The sequence below is a fragment of the Crocodylus porosus genome, unplaced genomic scaffold, assembly GCF_001723895.1.
Source record: "Crocodylus porosus isolate Cpor-Errol unplaced genomic scaffold, CroPor_comp1, whole genome shotgun sequence".
In the NCBI taxonomy this organism is placed as follows: domain Eukaryota; kingdom Metazoa; phylum Chordata; order Crocodylia; family Crocodylidae; genus Crocodylus; species Crocodylus porosus.
In genome coordinates, this window is record NW_017728931.1 from 32793080 (window position 1) to 32801623 (window position 8544).

The following is an 8544-nucleotide window of genomic DNA, read 5'->3' on the forward strand; positions in this document are numbered from 1 at the left end:
CTTAGGAAGGGAAGGGAGGGCTGCTCTAGCACCCCTCAGTTTCTAGCCTGAGCCACTGCAGGCATGTGTCTGCATTTTCTCAGTTCAGAGGGCATATCTATGTGGTTACAAACTGATTCAGCCTGGGCAGATTAAACTAACCTGCAAAGATTGAATCAATTCAGGCATAGGTTTTTTGAATGACTGTCCCTAGCCACAAACAGCAAAACATTTCCTGATTAAAAAAAAACAAAAAACAACTCTTTACAGAACTTTGGGAAAATGCACAGGAGAAATCTGCAGTTGATTGGAGTATGATCACTCAGCTTTCTCCTACATTATTACTATACTTGCACTAGGAAGCTCTTGTTCAGGGCTGTCCAACTGGAAGCCTATGAGGGGTTAAATTGCAGCCCCAAGCTCCTACCCTACTACCACTTTCCCCTTGGCTGTAAAGAGACTCTGTGGAAAGTCTCCCCATGACTATAGCTGAAGAAGCTGAGGGTTCCAGGTTCCCCTTCCCTCCAGCTTCCTCTTTCCCACTGAGAGCAGTGCAGTGGTGCAGCCTGCAGTTTTGGGGAAGGAGCCAGTGAGGTGCAGTGGAGGAGTCTGTGAACAGCAACCTGAGGATGGGCATGGAGCACCTAGATGCATAGTGCAGTGATGGAGGGGTGGTGGCCAGCATGCGGTGCAGTGTAGGGGAAAAGGGTCTGAGCAGGCAGTGCAACAGAGGGAGACGCCTGGGTACATGATGAAGTGGGGGGTACTCCTGGTGGTGTCAGAGGTGGGAGCACTGGGGCACACAGTTCAGTGGTGGGGTGCACAGTGCAGTGGAGGGGTATGCAGTGTATGGCCCCCACTGGTGCAGGCCAAAAGACATGCATCCCCTGGCTGTTTATAAGTTGGCCAGCCCTGCTCTTGTTAAAAGCAGAGCCCTACTGCAGTAGGTACTGTATCTGCACAGATGGTCCTTGCCTGGAAGGGCTTAACATCCAAATAGATAAAGAGAAATGAAACAGAGAGCAAATATCATTATTCTCTTTCCTGTAGATGGAAATGGAGACAATACATATATAATCATCTTGCCCTGGATTAAGAAGCAAAATTTTACTAGACATCAGTTTCTTTGCAGTGACTACCCATTTGTAATAGTCTTGCTGCACTTTCACCAATGCCTAAGCTACAGCACCTTGCCTTCCATTTACCAGAAAATGTATACATAGGCAGTTACCACAGAGCAGGTAAAACATAGTACATCCCCATTTTCCTTTTCACCATGATAATTTTTTGTACATTCAGACCCAAAGAAAAATTAAAATGATTTGCCTGAAGTCATACAAGTAGTACACAGCAGAGCCAGGAACCAAACCCAAATTTTCTGAATCTCAGACCAGGATTTATCAGCAAGAGATATCTTCCCTATCTGATATGCAGGGATCCTGGTTTTCCATTTCCCACAGATAACCATGGATTTCCCCTTTTTTTTTCTGATAAACAGATTTCTCCTTTTAGCAGAGAAACCCGTGAATTCCCTGCTTTTGCAAAGAGCTCTGCAGGCTGGTTGAGCTCCAGCCTGCAAGAGCTGTTTGTAAACAGGATAGGAAACCCCCAGCCCTGCCTGAAGGGGAAGGGGGAGGGGGAAGGGCGGGGCCTGAGGCTCTCAGTCAGCCACAGCTCCACTCAGCTCAGCTTCACTTTTCGCTCCTGCAGCCTGAGGTAAGTGGGGCTTGCAGGGAGCCCCTCTGGCAGGGCTGGGGAGTTGCAAATCACAGCTGGAGTGAGCCAGGAGCAGTCCCCACCCCCACCTGAACAGGAACAGCAGTGGGGCAGCTGGCTCCATGCTGCTTCTGGTGCAGCTGCCTGTTGTTGAGGCCAGGAAACTGCAAACTTGGGTCCCTGGCCTCATAGCCCTGGCAGCTGGGGGCTCCCTTCAGCAGACCCCTGAACTAAATGAAAGAAGAATTGTTGAAAATCTCTGTAAGAGAGGACACTGGCTGGAGACCTGAAAGAGAAAAAGAGAATATAGCCCCTATTTTTATACACTTTTGTCCATAGTGCGACAACTATGGACAACTGCAGGGGCAACTGCATTTAGCTTAAGTACTGAAAGAATTAAATAGTTAAGGTGCTCTGAATATACATAAAGGTAGTAAGTCCTAAGGCTGATTCAAATCAATGTAATGAATAAAAACTTAAAATTAAGAAAGGGGAGGTGGGGGGTGGAAACAGACTCTCCAGGATATTGCATCACAATATCCTGCATTAGCTTACCACACAGCAAGAGTTGGGGGCAAACTACAGTGGACTGCAACTGCGTTAAGGTGACTGTAGCACATCCAATGTGTGAAAGGTAGTTACTGTTGTTATTTCAAATACATCCCTCCCACAGTCTTCCAGACATCCAACTATTCTGGACAGATAGACTTTATGCCAAGCGTCAGCAACGTTTTTGGGCTGAGTGCCAGAAACAACCCAACCTTGATTTGTAAGATGTTGGCATACCAGGGGGGGATGGCAGGGGAGCCACAAGAGGCTTGATCCTTCTTGTGGCAGGGCAGCCTTCACCTCTTCCCCACCATCTGCCCAGAGGCATGCATGTACCCACCTCCAACAACAATCCAGGCCAGGGCTCTGTAGACTCCAGTGCAGCTTCTTGCAGCCTCCCTGCTGCATGCTGTGAGCAGCTGGGACTCCATGGCAGAGGCCTGCCCAAAGCCTGGACTGGATCTGGGTGGCAAAGTCCAGGCCAGAGCCTAGGTCAGTTTTCGCAAGTGGCCAGGAGACTACAAGCATAGAGCCCCGGCTCAGCTCTTTGTGACAGCGCACAAACCCTTGATACTTGCCCTGTGACAGCATAGCCCCAGCCCCTTCCCTACTATCGACCCCAAGGCACATGTGCCAAGCGAAATGCCTCCATAGGTCACATTTTGGCACACGTGCCAGGGGTTGCTGACCCCTGATCTATGCCATTCATTTACACACACCAAATCTCCAGCATTGCCCAGGACAAGGAAGCTACAGAAATATAGAAGAAAGAGGAGTAGGAGCATCAGACAGGAATGCAACAGCATTCCATCTATGCTCAACTTTCCCACACACTTTGCTAAGCCAAAAAAAAATAGTCTGTCCTTGGTTTTATCCCACTAGTAGGGAGGGCCTGCAATGTTGGTTTCAAAAGAAATGAAAGGATTAAGTGGGAGTGGATAGGAAGGAAGCAACTGCAAAAACATTGGTGTTAAGCATAATACTAAAAACCAAATACAAGGACTACTGTACGTGGATTTATGAGCATGTAAATCCCCTAAATTTATGTAATAATAAATCTACTGCACATCAGGCCAAGTGATCATGGCCTGGATGTGTGAAAGGACCCATGGAGAAGGTTATTACTACTAATGCAGTAGCAACTAAAGTCCTCAAACTAGGAACAGACCCAACTCCTAATTGTATTAGGCATTCCTTCCAGTCTGCAGCAGGAGACAAGAGAGATACTTAGAAAGGAGGAAGCCTCAGGTAAACAAGGCCCCACACAACAAGCTGAACATTTCTGACTCCCCCCTTAATCTCCACTCAGCGTTTGTAGAAGTTACTGCCTCCCTAATGAAACATCAGTCCTTGCATGGACTGCCCCAAGAGATGGAAACACACTGCAAGAATATCTTGGAACTTCTTCCTTTGCCAAATATGGAAAGAGAGAGCTTGTGGGGTTTTTTGCTAATAATCTCCCATGGGATTTCCTTCTCCCCAGGTGCATCTGGCTTCCTCTTAAGTGTTCTGGGCAGGGTAGCACAACTGGCAACTTCCTGGAGCAGCTTCATTTAAAATTTTTAAAAGGCTCAGCTAGGAAAACATGCTGTCGAGAACAAATGTTTCTGGGCTACTGAATTGATTTTGTTTTATATTTTCTATCAGATTTTCAGTATGCCCAAAAGTTGCATTATAGAATTTGTCAGGAGAAAATAAGATCTTTGGGTATATAATTAGGCTTGGATTCTCATGTGCCAAAATGTGGGAGACTTTGGGATTCTGAGAAGTATATTTTCTTAAGAATTCTATCAAACTGGTCAGCATTGAAGTTGTTGACAATGTTGACATTTAAAATATCATCTTGCAGTATACATTTTAAGCAAGATAACTCTGTGCATCTCATTGTCTTGAATTTTCTTGACCTTTGCCTATCTGGGCACAATCCATGAACAGTAATCCATAAAGTCGGAGTTGAAAAAAAATCTGCCACTGCTCATGGAGGAAAACCATGAGTCTGCATTGATATTAAACATATAGGGACCAGTTACATGGCCTACCTGAGGTATTGCAAACTTGCCCACAGATCACAGCAGGTATGAACTAGGCTTCACTTGCGTGGCTCTATTCTTTCTAGGCAATTGCTTGTCCTCCCGGAGAGCACTCTTAAGTACAGTTTCCTAGGGATCAATGGCTATATGGGGCCATTAGGAGGTTAGTGAAGAGAGAGAGGTTGTAGTGTCATCACTGTACAGGCAGTCCTCAGACTTACAACACAATTGGTTCCTGAAAACCATGTCTTAAGTCAAAACATTGCAACTCAGAACCAGTTTTTCCATAGGAAAAAAAGTTATAAATGGGGCATTGGTTCCTGAATCAAGGCCCCATACCCTATTTTCACCAAAAAATAACCCAGAATTTTGTATTCGATCAATTATAGATAAGTAATATAGCTACATTAATGTATTTCATTTGTAAATAGCAATCATATTGATTTAGAAGGACTTCTTTGAGGAGACTTTGCTGGACATTTTAAAGGGCTCTTGGTTGGACTTTTTGAAGGGTTCTTGGCTGGAGTCTTCTCAGGAGTCTTGGCTGCAGGTTTTTCTGGAGTCTTGTCTGCTTTCTTAAAGACAGTGTCCAAGGAAGTTTGGACAGATGTTCTCCAGGGAGATGGGTGATGCACCGAATTTGTTCACTGGCGTGGCTTGGTGTCAGATCAAGTATTGTAAAGTCGAAACTGACATCAGAAAGTTGAAACGGTGTCAATTTATAAACGTTGCAGGTATGAAACATTGTAACCCTAAACATTGTAAGTCAAAGACTGCCTGTATTAACATCACCCTCCTTCTCACCTGCTCTAGCCAAGGTAGCTGTTTGTGTTAATGAGTATAGGGGCAAGATGGAGGCAGCAATGAACACTGGATAATCAAAATTGCAAGAATTGCAAAAATGGCAAGAAGACTGAGTTGAGGTTGGTTGATTGAATCAGAAGATACAGCAAGAATACTGTTTGTTGCTTTGATTGTGGGCATCTGACTTTTGTTGCCTGAGTTTACAGCCTAGGACAGTGATGCTCAACCAGGGTGCCCTGGGTTGCCATGAGGTCCTTTGAAGTTTGTCTCAGGAAATGTGAGAAGATAAGAAAATAAGAGCAGGCTTAGGCTCCAGGAGTAAGGAGATAGCAAATAAGCATTCTCCTCCACAACAAGGAGGTAAGCATTGTAATAAATTGATTAGATTTTGAAATGTATGCCACTCAGTTCACAAAAAGTTCCGGAGGGGTACTCTAAGTTTAATGAGAGGTTCCTTGAGTCTAAAGGTTGAGAACCTCTGATCTAGGGGCCCGGTTCTTAAATGATCCAGGAACAGGCACTGATAGTACAGATTTCTTCGGTGCATCTACATGTGCACTTTAATGCACATTAACCTATCTTAATGCACATTAAAAAAGTTTGCTCTTTTGTTAATGTGCATTAAAATAGGCCAGTGTGCCTTAAAGCATCATTAAATAACCATGGGGCTCTGTTCTGATGCACTGTAATTTCAGTGCGTTGGAGCAGACTTGATTAATCATGTCTGCTGGAGCATGGTAATTATTGCGCTCCAGCAGACTCCAGTGTCATGTGTGTCAGCATCCCCGCACTGAATAAAAGCAGCAGGGTGCTTTAAATTAAAGCTTGTTTGACGAGCTTTAGTTCTAAGTGCCCCGCCACCATTTTTCACCCCAGGGATGCTGATGCACACGATGCTGCGAGTGCTTTTAATTAGCACAGCTCTCAGAGCTGCACTAATTAAAGTGTCCCTCCCCTCTCCTCCCCTCCCCCACCTCCCTGAGCAGGTCTATAAACACCCATGTTCTTTAGTTAATGCTCATTAAGATAGGCTAATGTGCATTTTCCTAGTACTTTACAATGGAGGTACTAGATTTAATGTGCATTAACTAAAGCACATTAATGCACGTATAGATGTGCCCTTTCCGTTTTTCATGTAGATATAGTGAGGAACGTCTCACTGTTTCTTTCAGATACAGACCTTACTGTTATCATCCCTGACCTGACAAAGAAATAAAAGCACTGTGACATGCTATGCAAAGGCCACACCTTCATCTTATTCTGCAACTTACATTAGCAGAGAATTTAGCAGCCCTTGCCTATAATTGACATATCATACCATTCCTCTTTGATCTGCCAACTACTCTCCAGGTGGAATTCAGCTGCGCTCAATTCAAAAGGTTGGGCTATGCCTACCTGAGAAATAATCTGTGATTCAGTACCGTGCTGCTACAGATGCAGTGAACATTCATTGTATATTCTAAAATCAGTGAGAACTAAATACGCTAAATGATCCAATCTTGAAAAAGTTACTCGAAACTTCATTGTCATTTCCCCTCCCAGAATGACTTGAGCCCTGCTTTTGTGAAAATTTTTGAATTTCTGAAGTTTAACATGAGGTTTACCATACAAGTCTTTGTATTTCACTCCCCTCTATGTACTAATTGATTACAGCAGAGCAGGTTCAAGGAAAGTAAAAAAAAAAAAAGCTACCTAAGCAGTTGCTGCAAGAATAACTCAGAATAAGAACCCTATGACCATGTGTACACTGGACTGTTACTGTTCTGAAAGGCTTGCCATGCTGTGAGACCAATCTCATCTTACTCTACTCACCAGCTTTTTTCAAAGCTTCTTTTCTAAGGCCCATAGTGATCTTTCTGTAGCTCCATTTCATGAAGAATGGAAATGTAATACTGACATCTGCTTAATGCTGGTGTGTTTCTGGAATTCTTCCTCTATAAGTCATGGTACCTCATCAGTTACCACTTCCTCATCAACCCATATTTGCAAATAAACACCGTTAGTCTTTTATGTTTTTTGCACTGATGGCTGTGGACAATAGAATTACTTCCAGACACTCTTAATGACTACTAACTCCTAAAAGGAAGCACTGCTTATCTCTTTCAAAAATATTTCTATAGGAGCATATTAAATAGAGGGGCATGTTGTTTACCACCATACAATCTGATAATACTGTATTTTCTGTTTTTTACCTTTATCAAGTCCTGACCATCAGAACTTTTGTACTAAGGCCTCCATTCCTCTTGCAGACTCCCTCCTGCATAGACCCTGTAGCAATGTGACTCAGTGGAATGGAAGTGCTCTGATATTTAGTACTCTCAAGTAAGCAGCCTTGTTAAGTTGCAAGTTGATCCCTTTTTGCTACGTAGGACTAAGAAGCCACATCTCTAAAAAAAGATTTGGCCAAGAGTGTTATATGTATTCCCATATTCTGTGTAAAACAGGGCATTTATAGCTATGGACACATGTAGCAACTGAATCACTCTTGAATGTCACTGATTGGGAACCAATTCATAATTGTCACAGATCAAGTTTTAAAGGACACCTACAATGCCCCAGCATTGCAGAGAGAACTGTCATCTGTCAGATGTTGAAGTGCTATGTGTCTGGGGATGGGAGTGAGCACCTCAAAGTGGGCAAGTGGGGGTGGAGGGCACTATATCTAGGGGTTTTGAGTGGTGGGAGACCTATAGCTGGAGGCATTTTCATTTTTCTGCTTTTCCTTCTCTCCGAAATACGAGTTCAACAAAGTTCAGTTGCTTGCACTTGACCAAACTCTACAGAGTACTTGCCTGACTTGAGGTGCCCAGGAAGGGCTGTGGAGAAAAGAGGAGAGTAAATGCTTAGAACCATTTTGGGGTTCCCAGGAACTGGGGGGACTGCAGTTGAGTAAGGAGTAAGGACACATCTGCTTAGACTTTATCAAACAAGCAGTGCAAGCAGAGTTCTGATAAAAACAAGTGCCAGCAAAAGGGACAGTACAGTTCTGGCTACATACCAGAGAGGCCAGTTGCAGTAACAGGGGTAGGGAGTGGGGTAGTTAACAAAAGAAGGTAGGAAGAAGCGAACAGTGCAGTGTGAGATGCTTGGAGGACTGACTGGACTCATGTCACAGGACACAGGGGGTGGGTCCCCAAAAGCAGGGATGTGCATTTCACTGGGGACAAATAACAGCAGCACATATGCTGCTAGTTGTCTCCAGGCAACACCGTGCATGGCAAATTAGCCTGGGTGAAATAGAGAAAGCTGGGTCCAGCACCTGGCCCCAGAAGCCTTTCCTGGAGTCCTGGGGGTCTCCCGGGGCTGCAGCGGTAATGATCTGGGCATGGGGAGCCTGGCCAGCAACCAAAGTATGGCTCTGGCCAGCTAGGGTCTGGTTTCAAGTGGTGCACATGCTGCAGCCATATGTACTGCCCTGCTTTTTGGGGGGGCATGGTTTTTCTCTCCTTTTTTTTTTTTTTTTTTT